A 26,079-nucleotide genomic window follows, 5' to 3' on the forward strand; every position below is an offset into this window, starting at 1 on the left:
TTTTTTCTTTACTGACCTTTTAGATATGCTGGTTGTTTTTGTTTGTTTGTTTGTTTGTTTGTGTATTTTGTTGTTTTTGTTTTATTTCTTCATTGCAATTTTGACCTTTAGATTTTAAAGATGTAGGATGGTATACATATACATGTACGACCAATGAAAAAGAATCTTAAAGCAATAATGGTTCACAAAACAGCAGATACAGGAATGAATTTGCCATCTCCCAAATGGTAATGTCTTTAAAGTGAAACTTTACAAAGAAATGAATGAAAACATTAAATTAAAATCGACAGTGAAATTAGGAAAGCCTCATAAAGAATCTTGCTTGGGAAACAATTAAGAAATAAAATAATTTGGTTCCCAAGAATGTTCTGAGGAAACGAGTGACAACCTATAAAAGACTGAATACTTGAATATCAGCTTGCCTGCTTTCTTTTGAAGAAAGGCTGCTCTTTCTGATCCATTTATTTCACAGAATGGTACTTGGTAATTTGTTCAGAGGACATTTTTGAAGAAATGTATCCAACATTTCCAATTACATCTTGAAAGTTTGGCACAAAGAGGGAAAAATATAAGAAAGATCTTAAAAATGGGGAAATTAAATACTTCATGTTGTTTCTTTTTTCTCATTTGACTTTTGAATACTCTGATTTGCTGGAGGTATTAAGAGGCCTTATTTAGTAACTATGATAATCAGATAACAAGTTTTTGGAATGAGAATCTACTGTTTCCTACCTCATATCTCAATGAGCTCTCAGATACATATATATCTCAGCTGAAAAGAATAGTTCTAAGTAAATGATAAGAAGAGACAGGTAAGACATTCACTGCTATCATAATCAAGCACTTCACAAAGCAATTAATTAGAAAAAGCCATAATGCACCATAAGCAAATACTGATGTTAAATAAGTGTTCACACACTCTTCATTCATACACAACACTGGGTTTTGTAACCTGTTGTGCTGCCATTCAAGTCTCCTGTAAACTATGTAGTTGATTCCTGGATTTCAGTAACCACTGAAATACACTATGAAAGCACAAACGTATTTGTGATCTATTGGTCTATCTAATCTAGGAGAAGGGAAGACATGAGAGGAGTCTTCAAATACGCAAGAAACAGCTGTTAGCAAAAATGTAATAATTTTTTTTGTACAGTTCCTGCTCAGGAAACGTACTGAGTTTAAATTTCAAAAGAAAGATTTGGTTTATATATCTGGAAAAATAAAGATTTGGATATATATATATATATAAAATAAAATTTGGAAAAAGTATCTGGAGAAAAAGCAAGCAAACAAACAAACAAACAACAACAACAACAACAACAAAACTTTGTAAGAGAAAGGAGACTGATTCATGGGAGTTGTTTTGTCCATAAGGCTCTGGAGTCTCCATTTGTCCTTGCTAGAAATGTCTTAAGATTGCCTATCCTGCCCTGGGACAAGAGAAGGGATTAGACAACTACCAAAGGAAACTGCCAATGCTATTTTTGATCTAAATTTTCTCTGGTGCAACATTTTATTCCACATAATTTCCATATCCTCATTTCATAAGGATATTATTGAAAGGATAGAAAATGTGCAATGAAAGCAGGAGAATATGTCCTCAGCTCACCTCTGGGTGGATAATGTTTTCTAGCATTGCAAGTAAGAGTTTGAGATGAGGCCCAGTCCCCATACGGGTTATGCAGTTAGAGTAGACATGCAGTAACTGTGGTGATGCATGAGACTTTAAGTCTTGGCTGTCTATGAGAACTGAACCTAACACTAATCCTTCAGTGGCAAGGAATAAGCTTTTCCAAGTCCTGCAAGAATCTTATTTTCAAGAAGTGCATTAAAAGCTGCTTTTTGAAGCATGTTCTCAGCTTTTTGAAACAAAGCTCTCAGCGAGAAGGTGCATCTGAATGGGTACTGTGAAAACTGCGATCCGAAGTAGCCTAACAATAAAAAATCAAATTCTTTTTGGCATAGTTTTCTGTACTGGCATGTGTTTATTCTCTCTAGGAAGTCTTCTCTTCAGTGCTTCATGTCTGGAATATATAAATGGATAGCATTATATTTTCCAAAGTGAAGGAAGTTTTGCTGGAAAGTTTCCTCTGGATTTTTTTTTTAAGTGTTTAAAATCTTAATTATTTGTTTATGTTCCCCTTGGAAATCTCTGTTTTCTTGAAAGTCCCAGCCTTAAAGAATTGCGACAGTACTTTGTGGAAGTTAAAGTTTGAGTATGCTGCATTTTCCTTTCATCTTTATTGCCAGGGCTTCCAACCTGGATTATTTCTTCTGTGTTGTTTTGTATGCCAGGACTCCCATTGTACATATGGCAAGTGAGCAACAGAGAAAATGGTGGTGACTCATGGAAAATATAAATTCGCAGAGCAGTCTGGGAAAATGAGACCTCAAAGCAACAAAGCATTTCTGCTGTGAATTGAATGTTATAGGGTGAAAAAAATTTCATGGGGCTATGGATCTGGAAGTGTTGTATCAGTGTAGCACTCAGCTAGAAAAAAAAATAAATAAATAAAAAATAAAATAAAATAAAATAAAATAAAATAAAATAAAATAAAATAAAATAAAATAAAATAAAATAAATAAACCTGGCTAATACATTTTCCTAGTGCAGGAAGACCAAGTTACCTGCTCCTTAAGGATTTTTTTCTGTGCAGCTTAAACATCAAAATGGGTTGATGTTTGCTTAGGGGTAGTGACCAACCTGCAAGATAGACCTTGCCTATTTCTCCACAAGATCATGAAAGAGAATATACAAAATCTTCAAGTTTTTAAATATCATTTTGGGATTTATTTTTTTTTAAGGTAAGAATACATTTATTTATTTTTGAACAGAGTGGACAAAATTAATGTTGACAAAAATGGCTCCCAAAATGTTTTCTCATGAGCACTAGTACAGTTGTACCAAAATCTCTTTTTGGCAATCATCATATCTGACAAAAGCTGAAGAGAAACCCATGCTATAATACAAGCATTGGCTGTACTGAAACCTATTTAATACAGGTCTCAAAGAGAGTTTAATGACTTTGTAATCAGAAGGAATTTGCACTGGGCCATACATTTCCTGCATGCACCTATTCAGTCCCTGACAATTCAGTCAGACATTCAGATTCCAGGCAACTGTAAGAAAGTCACTAGTCATACAGACTGATTTCCAAAAGTAACAATAATGAACAATAGTTCTCACTGGAGACCCTCTGTTTGGGTTTTGCATGTTCCTGAAATGTGAATATCAAATAGCAATAAACATGCCTTTATTGAACTTGTTTCTTCTATATATTGCTCCACAAAACTCAAGTCAGCAATTTCCTTTTTATTCTCCCTTTGATTAAAAGTGCTATAAAATCACCAAGCTGGGCAGTCTCCTGCAAAGACTATGCTGGTTATTATCTTTGTGACTGAACCTCCCTGTGTATCACTAATGTATATCTATACTCTTGGCAACAGTCTTTTGTTCTGACACATTTCATTTACTCCAGCATAGGTCCAGATGACACTGATGATGTTGAAAGTCAAGATGCCGCTGCTAATAAATGTGGTACAGAGGCCTGGTATGTATGTGGCCTTTATCTTTTAAATGACCTGTGTACATCCAGCCCAGTCAATAGACCTAGATAGATAGCTGTGCTCCCAGGGCTATGAAATTAAGTTAGAAAATTCCACTACAGGAGAAATTGATTGGATTGCCTGTCTGAAATCAGCCATTTTTGCAATTTATTTGTGGGGACTCACTGATGTAGAATCTGGATCCACCACACCTAAACATGAATGGATAAAGATGTAGCTGACATACTGAAGGTTATTAAAACATCTTAGGTATATGTCTTTCCCTGTATGTCCTGTGCTTTATCTTATCATGGTTACCCAGAGTTGCATTAACACAGAATTAAGGCAGATATAAACCAAGAAGATCTGTGTCCTATTGTAGTTACAGATGGATGCCATGCAGGATGTCTGAAGCGCATCTAAAGTCCTGCTAGGAGATGACAGCTGAATCTTATTTGAAGCAGCTTCTGACAGCTCAGAGGTGTCAGAGGTGACACCTCAGGTGTCTATCACTAGAGAGAAGCCTATTTGGTCTTGAAAAAGCCAAGAGAGAGGCATACACATCTTCTTTGCTGCAGATGCTAAAGAGAAAACCATAAAACCCATCCACTTCAGACTCAAACTTGCCTGAGAGACACTGGTGCATTTCACAAGTGTTGTTCAAAATTATTGTCTGAAAATGACTTCAGTATTTCTATAATTTGATCTGGACTCTAGCAAATAAACTAGATATAGAGATGATTTTCTTTATAAATCTCTCTCTCTCCTTTTTTTTTTTTTTTTTTTAAATCCCATTTCAGAAGCAACTGGGTAACTGCAAGTAAGATCAAGAGTACTGACAGACTGTTAGACTGTTGGCCTAACACACTACCCTTCACATGGCCAATTTGGGATCCTTAGCAATGCTTGAGCATTGTAGTATAGTATAGTATAATATATAATTATGTAGTATAATAATTCTACTACACTGTACTACAGTGTAGTAGAATTATTTCCCTGGCTATGTAGCCCTGTGTCTTATCCTTCTCCCCACTTAGTGAACAGAATTTCAGAGATTTTCTGGGATAATCATTGCATTCAAAGTTTGATATCCATAGACCTAACTTTATGGTTGAGAACTTATTTAAGATCATAACTAAATAACAGGTGAAATGAAATGCATTAATATCTGTTTGAATTTGGAAGATGATCAGGTAATAAAATAGGGAGATGATGTCATATTTCATCTTGCTTGTGTTTAAATGGTGATGCATTTTCTGTCTGGGAACACTTGAGCAGCAGAGCATAGCTGGAGAGAAATACCCATGAATAGCAAATATTAAGCTCAAATGCTGGAATATTCCCTGAAGACAAGTTCCATGTTGTCTGTTCTATTTTGTCATTGGCAGTTCCTTCTCTAGCAGTACACTGTATAAATCAGCCCAAAAGGGCAGGAGTCAGAAGTAAGAGAATTGAAATAGACCGATACTATACCAAAAGTCACACTGCAATGCATCATTCACTAAATGATCAAAATCCAAGAATAGTGACTTGGAGTGAAAATATACAGAAAACAAGAAACTTGTTTACAAATACAGTTTTACCTGAGTAGTCAGTATGCACAATTTGTCTGTTCAAATTCATGTGTACACACCGTTACTGTGTCATTATCACAGAATCACAGAATTTCACAGAATCACAGAATTTTTAGGTTGGAAGAGACCTCAAGATCATCGAGTCCAACCTCTAACCTAACACTAACAGTCCCCACTAAACCATATATCTTATATATATTATATATTATTAATATATATATCTTATATATATTATAGATATATCTTTTGTACTCTGCTTTGAAAAACTGTTCTTTTGCTGCTAATTTTGTAATAGCATACAGATTTTCTGAGACAAAAGACTGGTGTAAAAGATAGCACTAACACTATAAAACTTGTCAGACAATTGGATGAATGGAACTCAGTAAAGGTCCATCAGCTAGGAAATTAATAAAAATGATTGATCCGTACACAGAGATTAACGCAGAAACAGTCAAGAAATGTGACTTAATTTTTCAAGCTTCAGTCCAGTGCAATCTCAGCCTATACCTGAGATCTGCTTTATGAAGAGTTTATGAACAGCCTAACACATGACACTAGTTTTGTGAGAGTTTTAACTTGCCCTTTGCATGCTAGTACTTCAATCCAGCTCTCAAAAATATGTTATACATATTATAGCATTTTCTTCAAATAAAGTTAGATTGTTAGCTACTTAAACTCTAATTGGTTAGCTGCCAGCATGGTAAGCCTAAACAATACATGAGAAATTAAGTACTGTATAGATAAAAAGGTCTGCCTATTGCTTGTCATTTTATAATGTTACATTTGTACATTTTCATGCTATACTGTCACTGCAGAAAATATAGGTTCTATTGGAGGATAACCCCACTCCTTCCCATTGAAATACACATTGTTCCCACAAGTACTCTTGTCATTTATGTCATTGTCTTTCTTCAATAATTGCAATTGACATGCAATAATTTGTATTTTCTCATCCCTCCTTTAATAACAAGCTGAACATGCCAGAGAATATCAGTTGAAGGGAAAGAAACAGAAAAGCAATGAATGAGCTTCCACTACATTAAGCTAAACAAAATAAGTTCTAAAGTGCAATTGATGCTAGGGAGCTTTTAAATACACAATATTTTCCCCATGAGTTTAAATGCTAAAGTGTGTTTTCCTTTAGTAAGATAACAGAAAATGGTAAGTTAACAGCGTTGATCATTTATTATATGGTTCAGGATATAATGATACAACAAAATCCTTTAAATAACAAATTATTACAGTGCCAAATTATTAAGGCCATACCAGCAAAAATAATTAAAAGCAATTACAGAGAAAATATCACTTAAAGGCATCAGGAGGACTATTATTTTATTTAAACAAATTGAACCATATCAACAAACAGTTTTTCAATTCCAGCAATGTTATAAATTTTATCATCTTAAATTCATCCAAACTACTGCATTCTGTCACTGGAATGAAATATTAGCAATAGAATCGACATTCTAGTTAGTCTCCATTCAACCCCAAACTTTAATAGAAATAACCTGTCAGATTTGACTGAGTGTGATATCACTAGAGAAGCCTTGAATTTAAACTGGGTGGATAAGGAAAATTGCATGGTTTGTGAAGGAGGCTTTGAATAAAATGGAAATTTTGCTTCTATCCTATTTAGCTGTCAAAAGGCCACTTTGAATACTTTCATAAAGCTATTTGCCTACAGGGCAAAGATAAAGACCTAGATAAAAATAACAACATAATCCCAGAGCGAACAACCAAAAGATAAACATAACAGTAACAACAAAAGTATCCCTATTGTCTAATTTCCTTTATTTTGAGTTTAATTCTTTTAGCACTATTTCTTGATGAAGTTTCAAAATGTTAAAAAAAAAAAAAAAGAAAAAAGAAAAAACAGATGAAGATTTATTACAATTGGTTATTAGGTTGCAGCAATGTTATTAAACACATTCATTCTACTTAACATTTTAATCTTGGAATGGCAGAGAAACACGAAAGCCAGAGTGACATGTAAGTTAATGACAAGATAAGGAAATGAAAAAAACAAAAAAACACCACCACCAACAAAAAAAAAAACACCAACAACAAAAAACACACCACCACCAACAAAAAAGACTACTTTTGAAGTTGCAGGGAAACTTACATTAGAATAGAGAAAAAAAGTATATATATAATCTAGTCAAAGCAACAGGGTTTGGAATTTTTAAAAAATGAGTGAAAAAGCCAATGTCTCCTTCCTAGCAAAAACATTGCTTCTTGCACTGATGCTTTTAGAATATAATGATCATACATGTAGGTGCTGTTTCATTCAGTAGCAACAGATCATTCAGAATGAACTAGGTGATCATGAAATGCCAAGTTTGTGACAAATGCCGTTTGTGACAAACGTGAATCAATATGTGTGTGATATGAGATCACTAGTCATATTATTAGAGAATAATTTTACGTTAAAGATATAGGTGACAATGGCTTAGAATTGGGGACCCAATTTGCAGCCTGGTACTTTTATAAATAAGGTTTGCAGCTTATGTACAAACTGGGTAAAAATACAGTACACAGAAACAGAATATTTCACTAAGAGAAGTAACCTGATCTACTTGCATGGATTATTTCCTCTTTCATCAGGCAAAGGCAAGAATGAAGAATGTACAGGTGAATTAATTTATTACTCCTATTTCACTGCAATGGACACATTAGAAACTCAGAGATGAAGAACTGTTATCATTAGAAAATAGAGAAGAATTAAAGAAAATAGTGGGACATAACATTATTAGCAACATTAAAGAATAAGAAAGAGAATTTTAATTCTTTTTTTTTTTCAGCTAAATTCTTAATCAGATGCATCACTCTAAGTGTGAGAATAGTCCTGTTGTCGTCACTGAAGTCAATCTTTCTGTTTCAGTGTTTGCTTAACAGGATCCCAAAAAAGGACGGTGTGTGATAAAGCGTGGCTTATGATATTTTGGAGAGAAGATGACATTGCCTCTAAAACCTACAATAATTAGCATCAACAATAGATTTCACAGTCCATAGGAAAGATTGTTCCTAATCCAGCAAGCTGATAGTAAAATCATTATTTTGCTGTCACCTTTCTACTAGGCCCTTTTCCTTCTGTTTGACAACTAAGATAACAGACAAGGAAAATACTGACCTGATATACAGTTTTCCTTTCCTTTAGAAAGATCTGTGACAACTTCTATTTGTGACGGGCAGGTTAGGTTAAAACAGTCTTTGCTTCTCAAATTCAAGTACAGAATAGGGATGCTTCTCATTCCTTGACCTGCATTATTTTAGAGAACACTTGTGAGATTTGTGAGTAAATGAAAACTCAGCTCACCTCCCAGACTATAAAGGGCACACACACAGAATTCATACAGGAGAAAATCTGCTGGGAAGCAGTGGGCTGAAAAGAAAACAAACAAACAAAAACCTTAAGCCCAAGAAGCAGCAGCCTCAGCAGGGTGCTAAGAGGGGAAGTTTTGCTTGCTTGCTTGAAGTAGTCGAGTCTTAGAGTAGTTCTCACTGCCCCAATTAAATTGCAGACAGCTAGTTACTTTGCTAACAAAAGAGAAGAGGCAGTTGCCGAGAGAAGGAGAGAAGCAGAATCTGAAACATGGAAGTTGCAATATGCTTGTTCAGGGGTCACCCTGTCAGGTTGTAGGCACAGGAATACTTCTCTTTTTACCATCTTTTGTCAAGGAGGATCCAATACTGATTGTTCTGAAACCTTAATGGATATAGGAAAAATACCATGGTAAGGGGTTGTTAAAAAACACTGCGGTCTTCTGGGATCCTAGTTACACTTTGTCAAAATTTACACTCTGTCAGAGCTGGTGGAGGTCAGCACATTTTTCTTCTTTGTGTTGAAGGACTGCCTAAACCCGTAGTCTAGAACAATGCCTGCTGGAGTCAATGCAATAGCAGGCATGGCTGCAGCTATCTGCTCACTTCAGCCTGCATTCTGCTGGGGCCTGGCCTCTGCAGGTTTGAGCCCTAGGATGATTTCATTTCCCATGGGGAGCTGCTAACAGAAAATGTCTAATATGAGCTGACCCAGAGTTTCACAATGTTCCTTACACTTTAATCCATCACAGATTTAAGGACCAGGAGTGATGTTTGATTTCTTTCTTCTGAGTGGGGTTTTGATTCATGATCTGAATTCATTCTAGGAGTCCTGGAAGTGGAAAACTACAGCCCCAAACACCTGCAGTCAGTGGGAAGAAATCAATTTTTCCTTCTGTAATCTGTATTTCTTTCTAGAAAGTATTGTCTCTTCCCTATATGTCTATAACTTATGGGAGTTTATACCCAGATTATGTTTTCATTCATTAGTTGTTCTACTGAGTATACAATACTTTTATTTACTGAAAGAGCAAGGGAAAGAATTTTTTGCACAAGTGACCGTCCATCAGGCATGCTATGAAAATATTCTCATGGAGGGAGTTTTACCAATTGTCACAGAGGTCTGAAGAAATGAATCTCTTAACCCTAGATGTTCATTTATAGAGCTTTGAGTTAAAAATAGTGGGTGCCCTCCCAAAGTTTTATTCAGGGGCATTGCAGGTGTGGAAGGTGGTAGCAAAAATTATTAGCTTAGATTCTTAAGTAAGTTTCAAAAGTGTGAGCTAACCAGACCACATGTCTTAATTAGCCACAGGCCACTTTGGAGAATGGGTTGCTAATTTTGGAGAAGTTTGAGCTCAGAAGATTTAAAGTTGATACTTAACCCTATCTTACCCATTTGTTCATCAGACTGCCTGAATAACTAAGCTATTAAGCATGCTGTAGGCAAGATCTACTCACCTCTTCAGTTGCATATGTTTCACTTCACCTCAGTAATTAAACATTCATTGGACAAGAAAGAGGTTAGGGAAGTCATGCGAGAGAGAGGAAAGTCAGGTTACTGCTCCAGTGGTTATTTAATTAGTTAAACAAAGTTGGACATTTTCAGCAGCCACAGCTGAGGAGATCTAATAAGCATGTTGACTCAGATACCGTGCTGGAAAGACAGAAAACCTGTGTTGGAGTCTCTTGTCCATACTAAGCAGCCAGAGGACAGAGGGTGGGTCCTTTGAAAAATAATTTCCTAACCACTGTTATTTTTATACAGACATAACTTGTGAGAAAAGGATTTCACTGGATTTATGAAATCAAATCTGCTTGGACAATTTTGCTGGGAGGTGAGAGCTATAACAAACACAGTTACCAATAACTAAATTCTGCATCATCTTGGTAGGTTAAGATGAGATTCTCATGTGGATGAAAATGGTGCCTATCAGCAGCATTTCATGTCAAATGCTAATTAGTAAATCATATTGAAACTCAACATAATAGTTGTTTGGCATGCGTTGATAAAATGCCTTGGGAAGACTGCATAGGAGTACTCTGATGAGGATTGTATTAGAAAGGAAAGAAAAGGACATCTTTTTGCTCTTTATAGCACATAATACTTTTTTTTTTTTTTTTTTTTTAATGGATTTAAAACCACCTAATGGCTTTTTCCTCTAAGGGATTCATCACTTGTTCAATCATTTACACTGTGGTTAACAGTGTTGTGGTATCATCTAAATGCTATAAAAAATTTTCTAGTTTAGTAAAGTCTCTCACACTTTGATTTATCTTTGCAAGTCTCTTCTCACAGATATTTTTCCAGCCCACCAAAAAGGCATGCAGAGAGGTTCTCAGAGCTGTTTCCAAGCACTAAATCAACACCACTGGATATTCTGATAGAACAGGCAAAAAATCTGTCACATTTAAACTGTGTGATCTCTATGTTCATGAAAGTGAATGACGTACAGAAGTGAGAAATGAGATTTTCTGCCAATGCAAAAATGAGGCATGGGACTATAAGAGGAAATAGGACTCTCATTACTGTAGGGGTAGTAACCTCATGAAAACTTGGTCATATTTTATCCCCTTCAAGAGACAAAGTAGTTTAATGGAGGAGGTGACCCAGTGCTCCAGAAATGTCTTAGACCCCCATCAGCAAGCACATTATATTTCTTTTGCAATCAGCAGTTTTATTATGATATTTTTTTTTCTGATTGCTCTTAAATATCCACCAGGCTCAGGAGGATGTGGGAAAGTGAATGACCAAATGATGAGAGTATAAAGCAGTGTATGAGAGATGTACAGTCATAATGGGTTTGTGAGATGTCACCCATCTAGATAATTGATTCTGTTGTACCTTGGAAGGGACAAAAAAAATATTAGTGAAGTTTTAGTTGCTTTGGGGAGATGTCCTGAGTATTCTCAGTCTATTTTCTACATATTAGGAAAGGGATTGCCCCCTTAACAAAAGCAACATTGCAGCTTGCACCATTTGCAGAAACTCTGATGCATCAGAATTGGATTCCCAGATGAGGTTTTTAGAAGATTAGGAAAGCTGCATTCAGAAAACCTTGGAGCATCTATTTTGGTAAAATGAACAGTTAATTCTGTGCTTTATCTGGGAATTGTGGAAAAAGAAATAATCAAGTGCAACCTCAAAAAACTATGTAAACCAAATCAGGGTTATGTGCATTAAAATGATCATGATGACTAAGGAGCAGTTTGAATAATTCAGCTATTGTCTTCACACATTTCCATTTTTTAATGTGCTTGCTTAAGGATAATATTTCTTTCTTTAATGAGGCCACTGGGGACAAAAGGTGGTTGACACGGGGGATTACATTCTCTCAAATTCCTCATGTATAAACTCCTCATATATAATGCAGAGGATGAGTCCCAGAGGTAAGGACCAAACACTGTAGTGATGACTACAAACAAATATATAACATGGCTGAAATGGGATAATGTCAATGATACTTCTACCAGCTATTAGACAAGCCAGGCAGTACTTTTTGGATGAAGTACTTCTGGACAAGTAATTATCATTTGAGGAGGTTAGCAGCTCCACTTGCAACATTGTTCACTAATGCATAAATATGTATAGCCTGTGAGATCAGTGTTGGATAAGTCTAGCCGCTTGGATCCCATTGCATCCTGCTGTTTGACAGCACCAACCTGTGCCCTCTGCCCTCGGCTGCATCCAGCTGCTGTGCAGCCAGAGCCCCAGCGGATAACTGCAGTAAAGCCATGGCCAGGCATTGAAAAAATGTATCACAAATCACTGAGCTTTTCACATCTCCAGAAAGGCTGCTAAACATTTTTATGATCATCTCACTGCCGTTGCTTCAACTGTGCAGATTCATTCAGGCTTCTCTACACTTGACTTGGAAATCCATCTGCTTTGTAAATTCATTGTTCTTTCTTACTTCAGTGATCTCTGGGATTACTTATCTCCTATGTTTGTTGTTCTTTTTGAAATGCCCATTTGTTTTCTTTTTCCTCGACTTTCACATTTTTCAGGTTCAAGAGTATAGTTTGTTTTCAGTCTTTGTTAAAGTAGTGCATATCTTTTCATCATCATTACCATGATCATTATTAATAATATTATTATTGCTGTGGTTCAGCTAATTTTGTTCAATTTTGAAAAGAGATAACTTATGCTTTTTCAGTGTCTTTTGTTTTGTTTGAAATAAAAATCTATATCTGGCATTTATTATTTCTCCATGTAGCAGACGTATCTGATAGGTATTTTTTTTCCTTCTCTCATTTTCCCCCGTTAGAAAGCTTTGCAATGTCAGCATCTGTGAACTGTATTTCAGTTTTTGAAGGGCCTTCAGGATCAGACATCCTAAAAGATAATAAGAAATCCTAGAGTTTAGGCCTATTATAAAATTCTTTCATCTTCACATGATTCTCTCTTCCTGACTCCAGAGAAAGAGAGCTGTTAATTATTGCTCCTGGCTAATAGGAATACAGCTAGATTTCAGGAGGACTTAAATGCCCACAATTATCCCTCCTCCTCCCCCCCCCCCCCCCCCCCCAAAAAAAAAAAGAGTAAAAAAATAATAATAAAAATAAAAATGGGCTTTGCTATACTGTGGAAATGTTGTGTTTCAGTATAGTCCTGAAAAGATTTTAAGCTCACTCCAAACATATTTTCTGTATTCCAACAGAAGTCCTAATTGTCAATTTTATATAGTCCCTCCATTATCAAGCCTGTGTGATCACTTAGAGAAATGGGCCACTTTAGCTGGATGTTTTACAAAGCCTTGCTCTGACCAGAAGACTAAATACCCAAGTCTAGTAAACCCTGACCCCAAATATTTGGTAGGGGGATTGTCTAATATAGGCCTTTCAGCCAGTGGGGAGACAGAATTGTTTTCCTGCGCAGGTCAGGGCAAAAAAAAAAAGGTAAACCTAGTTCTAAACTTTGGTTTAATTTTGATTATTTTTTTGGTTTTGAATTATTAAGCAAAGGACATTTTATTTGCCAGCACAATGATTATTTTCTGAGATTTCACTCCTACTGCTTTTTGCTCAGGTACTCAGTCTTTGGCTGTATTACTAAATCTCAGCGTTTCATGGGAGAAAAATTGGGAAGTATATACCTGCTACTGAGAAGACAGCAGTACCCCAGGGATTTCAATTTAGCCATACTGAGAAATAAACACTAGGAGAGCTGTGAGGCATGCTTAATTAACTAGGTGGTAAAAAGCCCTCTTCTCTTTCTTTTTAAAGCATAAACACTTGCATCTGTGAGAAGAAATCTATTTCCTTTTAGCACAGGTGTGGCTTTTAAATTCTCTTCACCATACTTCTTACCTTTTCAAATGAAGTTCACAGGAAGGAAAGGTAATAGTGGTACTAGGAAAGACTTTGTGTATCTTGTTAGCTAAAACAAATTTTCTCCATTTCTCTAAGTGTAGTTTACAGAAAATAGTAAGTGGATTCTTAACATAGGTGGTTTAGCTTTACAATTGCCTTGGTGCCTAAAGAGGAAGCAAGGATTTTAGAGTGAAATAACTTTGAGAAGATTTGTTCTATGCAAGGAAGTGGCATAGATATTTGGAGAAGTTAGGACTGCAGTATAATGTAAAACAGTAAAAGGATCTATGAGGAGGGGGAGAAGGTGGAAAACAGACATTTGGAGGTGGTAGTTGGTGTAAAAATGACTCATTAAGTGGTAAGGTTTCATATTTCCAAAAATGTTTAAATCATTCCATGAGATGTTATCAAGAAGCCTTAAAACTTAAGGGAAAGCAGAAAGAAGAAATCCTGGAAGTACCAAAACTCCTTTTTTAAGCATCTATAACAGTGGGAAATAAATTGTATCTTTTCAAAGAGAATAATTCTGCAATGTCATCCTGAGGAGCAAAGTGATTTTAAAATGAAATCTATAGTCATAGATTTCTTGCTATTTTCCTGTAAATGTAAAGAGGAGTCTCAACCCAGCTCTTATTGTATCTTTAACTCCCAGAAGCTTTTGTGCCTTGTTAATTACCTTGGCATCTTTGTATGTATTTAGAATACAGCACTTAATGAGCAGATCATATAAGCAGCTGCCTTTTATTTAAGGCATGTGGTTGCAGATCAGATCATAATTATGTTTTTATATGAAAGAACAAACTACCAACAAGGTTATGCTTAACTGACTCCTATGGGGGGAAATAAAGGGAGGGAGAAATTCCTGCAAGCAAATATCCTCTTTTTGATAGAATTTTACGTCATGATGTTAATTCTCTTTTTTTTTGTTATTGCTTTCAGACTGTGTGCTTGCTTTCCTAAGGCCAAAGCTCCTGGAGTTAGGTGAGAACCTATATGTTTCTATTTCTAAGAATAGAGGATAGATCCTGGGGTTATGTGAGAAAACTTTAGAGCTGTGTGATGTGTAAAAGCTGACATATCTTGACCTTTCTCTGCTTAATTTGGGAGGGGGGAAGCAGGAGGTGTAAAACTTTTGTCATTGCAGTGGCTTGAAGCCTGTCTTCCCAGGTTGTCACCATCCTGAGTGACAGGCAGGAAGAAGTGGTTGTGCCAGGGCTAAGCAGAGAGAAACAAATACCTTCAGAAACTTCACAAACAGCACCTGTTAATGCTATGAGCATCACCTTGCCAGATTTGAACTGGCAGGTGCATTTTCTGTTTTCTGTGGAAGATCTGTGTATTTTTTGTAATTACACTTCCTAAGTGAAGGTTCAATTTTAAATGGTTTACAGGAGTTTGAAAAGATATATAGGTGTGCTTTGGATATAAGCAGCATGTGTTGGATGATTATGATCAGGCTTTTCATAATCAACAATTTAGATTATACTAACTGCACAGATGCATACTAATTTTTAAGTATCCCTCACTAATCAATGACTTAGTAAAGTGTGATTGCTCTTATGGCTGTTTAATAAATGAGGTTGGCTATTTAATAAATGAAGTTGCGTGTCTTTAACTTTTTCTTGAAATTGACGTTTATAAATGAGAACTGAGAGGACCGGATCCACAAAGGAGAGAGGAATGAATGAGAGAAAATCAGCAGGTGGATGAGATTCCCCACCGGTAAATCTGTGATCTATATGAAAGTCTTTGACATTCAAATTCTGAGTAATAATTAAATTAAACTAAATAAAACCAAACTAACTAAAAATGATTAAAACACGTTACCCCACAAACCTTGCCTTTCCTCAGGCATTTTGTAGTTGTTAGTCAAGTCAAGTGACAGGCAATGTGCTTTTTACAGAGGATGGAACTCTGTTCTGTATCACTGCAGGTAGACTTTTTTCATCTGTCCTATTTTAGCTGTGTGCTGTCTGTTGCAATATTCTGTTTTTAGGACAAAAGTTCCCTGTGGTAGCTATGGGATGCACACATGAGGCATCTGCTATAGCTGGAACTTGAAGGTGCTGTAGGTCCAGGTACAAGATCTCTTTCTAGTTTAGAAAGATATCTCCTCCAAATCATACAAATGCACCTTTCCTTATATTCTGCATCTCTGTGAGGTGGATGGCAGCTGTTCTCTTCAAACTGGGAGACCTCTGCCAAATTTCATCAGCTGAGGAACTGGCTGCTTTTCTGTTGTTGTCTTTGTCCAGGAAAGATGCCTTTATGCTATCTCTGTGAGGTGGGAGGTAATGTTGGAACCAGCTCTTTGTGGTGCAGTGTCAAATCCTCAAAATGTCAGATTTATTTGTGCATGTGATGGTGTAATTTGGCTTCCTGCTGTGCAAATGAGAGGATTAATTTCTGTAATATAGAAATTAACAGTGCAGTTGATATTTCTCCATCTTGCAGCACAAATTAGCAGTTGTTGGAGACAGTAGCCAGTTCAGCCTCCTTTTGTTCTCCCTCCAAATAGCCATTGATAAAGACGCTTGTCCCAATTAAATAATGTTGGATGCCAAATTGGTGTTATCTCCACCTGCTCCATTTCAGTCCTTGTTTGTTTGGCTTACAAGTTTTAAGTGTTTTCTATAAGTCATTGGTCTGGCTGCTCTTCCCTGAGCAAACAATAGGGAAGAGGGCAAGGATGCTCCACCCCAGGCTGTGCATCCTGGGTGCGATACACAACAGACAAAGGTGTGTACAAAGGGACCACAGAAGCTTATATATGACTGTAACTCCTCGAGGATCCAGATTTAAAAAAAAAAAAAAAAATGGTTTTAGAACTTGAGGTTGTGTACAGGGATTTTAATCTCAAGAGACTAGGATGAATTTGTTTCTATACTGAATTTGGGAGACTTTCCCAGAAGTTTTATAAAATGCAAGGAAGTTCCGAATTTGGGTTTTTAACTTAGTTGTTCCATAAAGCATCATACATCTTGCTTTACATCTGTCTATACACAATCAAGCCACAAAGAGGGATGAGAATTAAAATGCTAATATAAGTTAGTGTCATTTATCCTGATGGTGAAGCCGCCTAGGATTCAATCATGTTTGAAATGCTGACCAAATGCACCAAGTTAAAGAAAATGCTTTTGTGATTCTGACTTCTTCCTTGGCTAAGCATGTCTATGACAACATATAAATAAAAAGAACAGTGCCATTTCAAGCTTGATTATGATAAAGAATAACACAGTTTTGGGCAAGCTCCCACGTTGATCTGTCAGACTGTTTTTCTTTTAGAAAAGAAAGTTTAAATTAGATGTTATAAACTTGGGTAGGACAAGGCTCTCAGAAAGGACAACGGTATCATCCCCTTCCAACTTCACGACATAAACAGGAACTGGGACCCTCATTATTCAACCCTCAATCAATTAGTCCTCTGTGGTACTGAAAATCTACTCAAATGCAGTTGTAGTCAGTTGTTCCATAACCTTATTTCTTTAGTAGTATATATTATATAAAAAAATATATATATTTAAATTCTGAGAGAAATGTGTTCTTACAGCATGCACTAGTGGAACTTTTTTGCCCCACTGACATTACCTATGCCAAGAGAAACAGTTTTTTTTATTATTATCGTTATTATTTTCTTATTTATAAAGGATTGAGAAATCTATGTGTTGTAAAATAGCTTCCCAATAGTGGATGACGGGTTTCTATATTTTTGTATATAGAAAGATATTTCACAGTAGGAGTTGCAACATTAAGCCATCCTTTATTTTCCAAGGCTTACAAGCTAATGTAAAGCCCTTGGTGCTGATCCCAGTGAAAAAGCTGCAGGACTGTGACCATGGGTCTGACTCAGGTAGGAGGTGGCAGTTCCTCTGATATCATGGATGTTTGCAGATCTGTTAGTAACTAATTGTTAACAATATCAGGTTCAATACAGCTTTTAGTGATAATGAGTGATAACACCCATTCAGGACTTGGAGTTCCCCATTTCTTCCTATTGGACTGACAGAAGTGTGGGAGCAAAGAAGGGTAGTTCAACTGTAAAGGAGATCATGTTATGTGCTCCATGTGTGTAGGTTTTCTTATCTCCATGAATACTATGTCACTCTCTATCTTGGAACACAAAGTTTTTCCAGTACGCGTACCTTGTCATTGAATGCTTTCCATGGGCTGTTATATCTGAAACAACTTAAGGATATTGTGAGGTTGGTTTAGGATAACTTTTTTAAAAACAGGCAAACATTGGGAATAATTTATTGTTAACTACAGAAAATGTCAGACTTTTGTGCTTGATATAATGGCATTGCATGCAATTTCCATCTTTTTTATGAACTCGTTCTGGACTTGTTGCAAGGAATAAAAACAAATGTGCTTACATCTGCCTTTATATATGGCTATGATATTTCTACTGTAATGGCTTCAGTAGCTACAGCCTTGAAAAGTGTCACTATACTCAGGACTGCTGTTGCTGAATTCTTTAACATATGGTTCTTGATGGATGGGACTTGCAAAGTGATTCAGAAATCATTTTGTGAATGAACAGGACATGTTTACTGTTATTCAATGGAACCATGTTATTCATTGCATTGTATCTTGGCAACTGCCATTTTCATGGGGAAAATATCTCCAATTTGAGAGGTTATGCTCTCCAAAGAGTTATGCTGAAGTTGTGATATCTACTAGTAGCCATTCTCTGTTTGTTTTAAATACATGGATCATCTGCTGTGTAGTCAAAATTGTCTGATCAGTCTTCATGTGTCATAGGTGGAGAGAAGTGTTTTCAGAATCAGCCTGCACTAAGAAATGTCTCTGACGTGAATTGGTCTCTAGAGGCTCTTTTTGTTGATTGTGAACAGCTATACTTTCTCTAGACAGCTAAATTTAGCTGAGACAAATCCAGCCTCTGGTGAAGGACCAGAAGTATTAACAAGTGGTTTTGATGGAGAGGATGGTGTGTGTGTGCGTGTAATAAGCCTTGCTTGGTGTGAATAGTAAAGTGAATCACTGCAGGAAAATAGTGCATCAGATGACTAAAGTGGAGAATACTTGTCAATAAGGAATTACTGAAGCCACAGTGCCCTTTATCCCCAACTCAGTTCATGAACAACTTACAAAGTAAACATATGTGTGCATACCCATTCAGAGTCCTGCAGGGTTATTACTGTGTGCAGTGTAGCTGGGTGTTAGTATCTGATCATGGCTTTTTACAGAAATAGGGGAATGCTGCATGTAGCTTGGAAACAGCATAACCAAATTAGTGAATGAGCAAGGGCAGTGCTGCTGCATAAGTATTCATAATATCTTCATCAATGATCTGGACGAGGGCATTGAGTGCACCCTCAGTAAGTTTGCAGATGACACCAAGTTAGGTGCGTGTGTTGATCTGCTCGAGGGTAGAAAAGCTCTGCAGGAGGATCTGGTTAGGCTGCACCGATGGGCTGAGGTCAACTGCATGAAGTTCAACAAGGCCAAGTGCCGGGTCCTGCACCTGGGGCGCAATAACCCCAAGCAGAGCTACAGGCTGGGAGATGAGTGGTTGGAGAGCTGCCAGGCAGAGAAGGACCCGGGAGTATTGGTGGACAGTCGGCTGAATATGAGCCAGCAGTGTGCTCAGGTGGCCAAGAAGGCCAATGGCATCCTGGCTTGTATCAGAAACAGCGTGACCAGCAGGGCTAGGGAGGTGATCGTCCCCCTGTACTCGGCTCTGGTGAGGCCGCACCTCGAGTACTGTGTTCAGTTTTGGGCCCCTCGCTACAAGAAGGACATCGAGGTGCTTGAGCGGGTCCAGAGAAGGGCGACGAAGCTGGTGAGGGGCCTGGAGAACAAGTCCTACGAGGAGCAGCTGAGGGAGCTGGGCTTGTTCAGCCTGGAGAAGAGGAGGCTCAGGGGTGACCTTATCGCTCTCTACAGATACCTTAAAGGAGGCTGTAGAGAGGTGGGGGTTGGTCTGTTCTCCCACGTGACTGGTGACAGGACGAGGGGGAATGGGCTTAAGTTGCGCCAGGGGAGTTTTAGGTTAGATGTTAGGAAGAACTTCTTTACTGAAAGGGTTGTTAGACACTGGAACAGGCTGCCCAGGGAGGTGATGGAGTCACCATCCCTGGAAGTCTTTAAAAGACGTTTAGATGTAGAGCTTAGGGATATGGTTTAGTGGGGACTGTTAGCATTAGGTCAGAGGTTGGACTCGATGATCTTGAGGTCTCTTCCAACCTAGAAATTCTGTGATTCTGTGATAACTTGGGGTGTCTGCACACCTCTGTATTGCAAAGAGCTCTTTTTCTACTCCCCTGACTTCTGGGTGTCTTGGGATGAAGCATGCTGTTGCTTCCTGATTCATGTAAGGTATAATGGAGAAACAATTATATGCGAGAACTATTTCAAATGGCTTTACTTTCATTTTACTTTGTGGCAGTCTAAGTATAGCTCTAAAGAGCATGCAACTGCTGCACTAGCATCAGCTTCAGAAGAAGTAGTGACTTGTGGCACTGTTAACAATACTGAAGGAGAAACCAGAAGGCTCATCCATACACTTGTGCTTGGAGTATTTACCTGGTGGTCTTTCACCGTGATGATTTACACTTTTTCTACACCACTGCTCTCTGAAGTGCAATCGAATTAGAAAAAGATGTTTGAGATGCTTTTCATATCAGATGAGTTTCCTACTCATAAAAAAAAAAAAAAAATGGGGGGGGGGGGAAGAGTCTTACTTTTGTTTCCTACAAATCAATAAGAGTTGATAACACTAAGATTTTTTTCTACATCTGTAAAAACATTAAAATGTACTGTCTGAACTGAAAGAAATATTTTATAAACAATGTCAAGTGAGGTTTTTTTTTTTACCTTTAGAATGTTTATTTTATGACATGCAAATAGCTGAGATTTTTCAACATGTTATATCAGGGCTTGTTATAATTGCTTGTAAGTATATGACAGTATCAGTTACCAAGAGGCTGAGAAATTTGATGTGCAGAACCTGTAGCAAAACCTGAAATACATGCTTGCAAATGTGTATGTACATACAACTTTTGGTTGGTTCCATTTAAAGCAGGAAGCTTTGACAATATACTGCAGAGAATTAAATCTGTATCTGTGTGCCTGAGAGGCTCTGTGTAGTGTTTGGAAAAATTTTTGTGTTAAGGATATTGTGTGAGAGGCAAGGAGATGTAGCTCAGCACCCCTCATTTTGAACTGAAAGACATGAGAAATGTTATTGTTACAGCTATAGGATAACAATACACTTCCTTTCAATCCACAATAGTCTGTAGCTCTAGTATCAAAAATCAATTTCCTCTGATGGATAGGTTTGGACAGTTCTTGGTATCTTGGTGCTTTAAAGGTGAGAGGGAAGATGGTCTATTTGATTTTCAGTTTTGTGTTTTGAATGTCAGATGCACTGTTTTTCTAGAAAACGAAGAATGAGTTATGAAGGAGGGTGGTGATGCTTTTTATATTCTGCCTTTGAATATGATATTTAAATTTAGAGGATACTTTAATAGTTGTTTAACTGTCTTCTATAGGATGTACACAGCTCTTACTATCATACCAAGCATTTAATATGTATTCTGAGAGCAAGATAGATACTATTTTCCAGTTTATAAATGTTTTGAGTCTGAAATGAGATCTACAGGTCAAGTCAAAGAATGGATAAGAACAAAGTGCAGAGCTTATATGCTGCTTACATTACAAATTAGGCTTTTACTTTGCATAGCAGTGATATTTCGCTCTTACTCATAAGAGACAACTTTAAGCCAACTAGATCATGTTGAGAATCACCAGGTGGAGTTATTGCACACACTTTGTACATCTTTTCTAAGTACATAAGCACTGCTAAGGATGTAGCTACATTAGTTTTCATTTCGTGATATAATTTGACTGCAGGGTGTAGTGTAAGTCACAAGGGATGCTATTTTCCCCCTTAAATTTCCTATCTAGAGCCTTTTCTGTTAGGCCCCAGGAAGCAGGCAGTTATATCTGGTTAGTTTTCAGAACTGTCTATAGGTTGTTGGCAAGCACCTCTCTTCTAGGCTTGTGTATACAGTGAAAGGAAACACCTTGCATAATATACATAAACTTGAACTGTGCATCAGACAAGACTGTACAGGTGAGGAATATGCAGGTAAAGGGTGTGATGTGTTACAGGTGAGGAAGTCTGGGTTGCCGTTATCAAGTGTGGAAGAGGAGTCAGAATCAGCTAGGAACAGGGGAAGAGACAAGCTGCCCAGTTAGAAGCTGCTGCAGCAGGAAAGATGAGGAGTGTCACATGGGGTCTGTGAAGAGAGAGGAGAGGGTGTGGGTGGAAGTGGGAGATGAAGGCAAATGCTGTGGGGAACATCCGGAAGAGTGGAGATGAGGATAAGGAAATAGAAGACACGGCATGGTGAGGATGGGTGATGTAATGCAGAAGAGAAATATGCTGAGGACCCTGGGGTGTGTGGCAGGCAGGCAGGTACAAAATAAATTTGGAAAATGCTGCAGGGAGAGTTCTGACCCTGCTTGACCTCACTCTGCACTGCTGGCAGCCAGAGTGGGCAAGAATGTGACAGGCATCTGTCACCATCAGGCTTCCCCCAGGGGGATGCAGGTGCTGTATCTACCTTGGACTAATTGATTGATTAATTGTATTGATTAATTGGGAATCTGCATGCAGTGTTATAGTAATTCTGTCTGAATGTCAGTGACATGATGTGAATACCTCCTTTAAATGTTCAGATATTCTTTAGATTGTAATCATATGTGTTTCTTTTGCTCTTTGGAGTCAGTCCAGTGAGGTCACTGACTCAGACATATCTTTCAAAGTCAACATGGTATTTAAACAGCACTTAATTTCTGCCTTGAAAACTCTGGATTAAATATCCATTAAATGAAGGCACTCAACACTCTAAACTGGGGAAACATCTACTGATACTTAAATAGTAAAGGCATAATTAATAGGAATTAACTTGTTAGTTACTGGTGGATGTGTGGGGAGTTTACAATGCATGTCCACCTTCAAATAAAGGCATAACAAAGACAATTTAAATCAACAAAAAGTTCAAACTGAGTAAATTTTCACCAAAGAGTTTCCTCTGTTATATTTAAATGTAGTGGATGATGGGGTGCTTAGGGAATAATACGGTCTTGCTGGGAGAAACAGCTATATGGAATGCATGAGGATGGTCTTAAGATCACATTGAACTGAAAGATGAGAGATCAGAAACCCTTAAAATGCCCTTTAGGACAAACAAATCCTCTACATCTATAAAATAAAACTTCCCTGTTTGTAAAGGGTGGTAGAAGCATAAGTACTTTCCTGTTTTAAGATCCTGAATTCTATCTCTATTTTAAAATGAATCAAAGTCTGGCATGCCAACTTCTCAGATACTTGGAAGTACATATGCTGTGTAACTGTTCAGTCTGTAGAAAGCTGGCTTTTACATGGTGGGCAATAGCTGTGGAAACTGTTAGTGGGTCAATCATCCTGAATTTATGCACTGTCATTTGAAAATTGGCAGGCAATTTGGGAAATGGTGCTTCTAATATTTAAGTGTGCTTTGCTCACACCAGACTGAAAGTCCCATATCTCACTGAAATGTTGATAAGAAATGCTCATGTTCCCTATAACATATTGAGACAGAGACATTCTGGATGCTCCCGTTTTCTAGATAAATGCTCATTATTGAACTTTAACCTGTGGGACCTAACAGAAAGCAGTATTTCTGTATGTCACTGTTATGCTACCAGGTCAATGGACACAGGAAAAAAAGGAGAAATGAGTGAGCCCCCCCCCCCCCCCACACACACACACACTTCACACACTTTTTAGCTCTTAGGAAGAATAAATTGTTTACGTATATTTTTCTTCTCCCCTGCTTTTCTCAGATGACACTTTATTGTCCTCCTGTTGCTAAACTGATATTGCAAGAAATTACCTATTGTGAAGCTGGCGAAAGCAATATTGCCACTTGCTCCTGTCACTTACCTTTCTATGAGTTAAGGTTACTGAAATAAAGATTAAGGGGGTGGGGGTGGGAAGGAGTGGGAAACAAGGCAGTGGAGAAAATGACAACTCTAAGAGGATTCTTTGTGAATCCAAGAAAGGTGCTAGTCAAAGAAGTAATTTATCATCCTTCTTGCAACATATGAGTATCTGTAAATAATTAGGTATATAAGCTAGCTTATAAGAAGACATGCCATGGGGTCTGAATCATCATTGATGATCTTTCACATTATTGATATGAATGCAAGGAATGTTAATATCCCTGCCTATTTACCTTCTGATAGAGAGATGTACACTTTCTAACAGCGACTCTGCATAAGAATATGCAGATATGTGGACAAGATAAATCTGTGAAATCTGCTGAAGGCTTCACTCTGCTGATATAATTTATCTAGGAAATTTTCTGATTCCTTGCTGAGACACATAACTCCAGTAGGATGTTCTTGGTCTCCCTGCATTTTGTTGGAGGCTTTTGTTATAATCTTCATTTCTAAAGGAGAAAAAGATTGTGTTATAGCCTGGTTAATCTGTGTCTGTATTCTGACTGCAGAAACTTTCTGGATATTAGGGATGTTTTCTTAAACAGTACAGAGGAAAGTAACAATCACATTTATTAATCACTGCTCATGTTATTCTTTCCAAAGTTTTCATATTTAAAAACTTGGCAATTGTTATTCACACTAATTACCCGGATAATATCCATTAAGGTCATTTAACTGTCCTTTGTGTCTCCTGTTCTGTTTATAGTTATTAGGTTCCTGGTTCATATGGTGTCCATAGGGGTAGGTATAGTTGGGTACTGTCTGACTAAATCACACCCAAGGTATCATTCATGTTCTATGGTGGTGGTGGGCATCACCAGTTTCAGAAGAAGGCATAAGAATTTTAAATTATATCATTAATATTTCTCATGTGCCTATCAAAACTCCCACTTAAAATCAGACTCTCGTTAATGATTAAAATCTCACACACTCTTGTGTCTGTGAATATGTAGTCACTCCAGGAATCTTTCCAACATCTTTTCCTCACTGATTTTCCATGGCAATGAGGTCTACAGCCCTGTGGAAATTTTAACTGCATTTCAAGCACCCTGACCATTATGAGGAAAAAAAGGTTAGGATTCCAAATTTAAGTCTGTGTAACTGACTATTCTTTCATTTTTTATTTTTATTTTTTTTAAATAACATTGAGGGGAGTGAAGTTAGAATGTCATGAATAAAGGCAAGGAGAAAAGAAGGCAAGGTAATATTGAATGGATGTGGAGGGGAAAAGATCTGAACAACAGTTAAGAGGGGTAATTCAGCACCTCGGTGTCCATGCATATGGTTAATGTATTTCTGATAATCTTTTTCCCTGAAAAAAAAAAAAAAAAACACATCCAATTAGAACTCACTCTTCCTGAAAAGTTTACTTAAACCTTGCTCACTTTACTATGTGTTAATTTTAGGACTTCCTGCTTAAAAGTAAAGGACAAATTAATGAAATATAATTCCAACAAAAAAAAAAGTTCACAGAACTTCAATTCATAAAAGGATTGCATGGTAGGATCATCTGCAGTGAGAAAAGTTTGAGTAAATTGACATAAGCAACTCCTAGCTCTGTACTTCTAAGAAAGTGTGCAAACCCCTTTAGTAGGGCTATTCTGGTGAGATCTTCTACTTCAGAAGGATGGCAAATTAGGTAGAGTTGGATTCCTGTTCTGGGATTGATTTCAACTGATATGATGCATACTCACCAATTGCCTATAATTTTAGTCTCTGAATAGTTTTGGGCTCCGCAGTTGCTGTCAAAGCTTGAAGGGTTATGTATACACGTGATACCAGCTCGTGTATACCATGTAATAATGAGTAATTGTGGGTGATTTGGTACAATGAGCACAACCAATGATTTGTGAGGTCAGAATGATCTCAGAAGTGTCAGTATTTGCTACAAACCTCACTATGAATTACCGTGTCATACCTGACCTATTTCACCTGAGCTCTGGCATCAAACCTTTGGCCAACCTTTGGCTAGTTTTTTACTGGTAGCAAGATGAGGTAACCTGCTTTCCCCACAACCCTGACCTCTCTAAACCCTGTAGTTTCATGTAAGCTCAAATCTCAGATTTAGTATTACGAGAAATATAGTGCTGCTGTGTGCTGTTGCTTTCTTCCCGGGACCCAATGGCTCTTTCTAGGGGTCTGTGAATGCTAACAAACCAAGACAAGCCTGTTGAGAGTAATGTTAAGTTTGCAAAGTGATAGTCTCCACAGATGTTGCAAATTAAAAACTTCTCAAAACTGCTTCAGTCTAGTCAACAGCTAATGGCAAACTCAACACCTGACTTTTTGTTACGTGAATGCAGTCTTTTCA

General features: G+C 37.3%; 1 long non-coding RNA gene across 2 annotated transcripts in view; it reads left to right on the top strand.

Annotated features, from left to right (window-relative positions):
- The first annotated feature begins 13,787 nt into the window (after positions 1-13,787).
- Positions 13,788-26,079, top strand: part of LOC137858944 (uncharacterized) — a 51,728-nt gene continuing 39,436 nt past the window's right edge. For both annotated transcript variants that reach the window (XR_011098085.1, XR_011098084.1), the window contains exons 1-2: positions 13,788-14,112; positions 14,694-14,735. This is a non-coding gene — a long non-coding RNA (uncharacterized lncRNA). The remainder of the gene's footprint in view (positions 14,113-14,693; positions 14,736-26,079) is intronic.

The sequence above is a fragment of the Anas acuta genome, chromosome 6 (assembly GCF_963932015.1).
Source record: "Anas acuta chromosome 6, bAnaAcu1.1, whole genome shotgun sequence".
Lineage (NCBI taxonomy): Eukaryota > Metazoa > Chordata > Aves > Anseriformes > Anatidae > Anas > Anas acuta.